The sequence below is a fragment of the Takifugu rubripes genome, chromosome 8 (assembly GCF_901000725.2).
Source record: "Takifugu rubripes chromosome 8, fTakRub1.2, whole genome shotgun sequence".
In the NCBI taxonomy this organism is placed as follows: domain Eukaryota; kingdom Metazoa; phylum Chordata; class Actinopteri; order Tetraodontiformes; family Tetraodontidae; genus Takifugu; species Takifugu rubripes.
The window spans coordinates 16,019,592-16,022,023 of NC_042292.1; positions in this window are offsets into that span (position 1 = coordinate 16,019,592).

Sequence of the window (2,432 nt, forward strand, 5' to 3'; positions counted from 1 at the left end):
GTTTGGCTGCTTTTATCCTGACAAGTTTGGTCGCTACAAAGCAAACTTTCCTTACAGCCAATGTCATTGTTATGGTTTTTGCCACTTGCTTTAATCTGCCGTCTACACTGGTCTTGCCTTTGCTGTTTCTGCACAGATCGCAACTATTGACATTTTGTATTAACAAAAAAGTTGGAACAAAGTTTTGCAATGCTTTTCACATGGTGAAAATGTAAAATGGTGTATAGGAAGCAAAATGCAGCTATTGGCATGGTGCATATTGGTCAGAAACAGACTTTGGGGCAGCTAAATGTGTTAATTATCTTATTCGTATCATGTAAAGTTTTTCCCTTCCAGATATCCAAAAACTCTTCCATCAAAACTCTTCCATGGGTCTTTGGGCCCTAAGGAAGTTATTACGGTAAGTAATGATGTTCACCTAGTGCATACCCAAACTAGGCAATGTGTGCCATCGTCTTTTGTGGTAGCATGTAACAATTTAACTACTATCCAGTTGAGCTGCTGTTGGTCATTAGCCCCGCAGCTACCAAAATGGGAAGTTAAACTGTATGTGTGAATGCTTCCAATTGTGTCTCTAAAATCAATTAATTGGGCAGAAGAAAGGCAGGAATCTTCTGCCTTTCTGAGTGGTACTCAGTTACTTTTTTTTTTAAACAAATGCACCCTGATCTCAAGATGCTCTTGGTGAACAGTTTTGGCTGCCAGTCCAACAAGTTACTTTTTTAACAATCACCAACAAGCATTTGATTAGGAAAAGATGATCTGATACCAGTCTGCAAGTACGTGATAACTTTAGCTTTTAATTGTTTGCATTGGGATTCATAACCAGCTAGCATAAATAACCTGTTAGCTGTTTTTGTTTGTCTGGACTGTAATGGTGGGGGTGGGCCGCTTAGTGATTACGCACTAATACAAGTTCTACCTTTGGAGAGAGAAAGAGTGAGTAATAGAGACTAAAAGACAGCATATGCACAATGTCCACATACAGGTGACGTGCAGCAAGCAACACTGATAAGATTTGTCTTTCAATTGTCTTGGAAATATATTACTGAGATTCTCATGATATCAAGAAGAAGCATTTTTACATTGTCATGGTCATACTGGGAGTGGTATCACTTCGACTATCAAGTAATCTGGCTTGGGTTGTTTCTTATTTACGATTACAGAGGGACTGTGTGACGATAAATTGTACCATCTGGTTTAATCTGCCCTCTGCCCTGTTACCACTGCCCTGTTACCAATGTTACCACGTTCGTTGCTAGTTAACTGGTTTTGTTTGTGGCATATTTGGTATTTCACCAGAGGAATGGAAGTAACAGACTTTATATGATTCCAAACAGCAGCCTTCACTGGAAATCAGCTGTCTTGTCATCTGTAAATATGATAAAATCATCCATTTTAAATTGTCTGACCACCAGCCAAGTCTCATTTTATGTGTAGTAAATTCAAATGTGAATGTTTGACTTTACATATATTATCACTGTTTTGATGTATATTTGATGGACTGTGAGTATAGTTTGAGTAATCTACTAGTTTGTCATCTTATGTTAGTCATACTCTTAGGTAAATAGACAAAACAACTTTATGTACAATAAATGCAATTACATAGTATCTAACTAAGGTGGCCATTTCCATAACACAAAAAAGAACACTTTGGCATTTAGTGAATCAAGAAAAATTATATAAAGCCTTATCTGATAAATCATATTTGAGCATATTCTGCTCTACTGTACTCAACACTACAATACAGTTTTGATATCAATACTATAGTTATCAAAAGTGGCACTCTGAAGTACTCTGTTCAATGCATTTGAGAAAAAAATATTCCTGAGAAGTGTAGTGACAAAAGGGAGAAGATTTAAATATGCAAATGTTTGCATTAAAATAAATAAATAAATGCAAATAATACACATTCCAATTGTTCACATGCATAAAGAACAACAAAAGATCCAGGCTTTGTGCACTTGTCTGCACTCTGTTACTTTTGTGTGTGTGTGTGTGTGTGTGTGTGTGTGTGTGTGCGCGTGTGCAGGAGTCTACCTGTGTTTTACCTGATTTAAAATCAAAATCCACATTCACTTTATGCAGCGAGTCACGAGACAACAGCACATCCAGGGTCATCATGGCTAAGCTTCCACTGCCTGCAGGCCGTAGTACACATAAAAACTTGGCCTTCAAAAATCTGTCTTGTTTTAAACTCAATACATATACATTTTTGTAAAATCCAAATATTTGATTTCAATCAACTTGGTTTCCTACAGAAAATATTTACCACAATAAATATAATGGACAACAAATAAACTGGATGACACTGGCACAATAATAAGTTAGTGGTATTTGTGATTTATGAAATTATTGCATGAGACTTATATGAAGAGGAGCTGGTGGTAAGTGGGGCATCAGCTCAGCAGCCACCTCTTTTTCTCTCCACC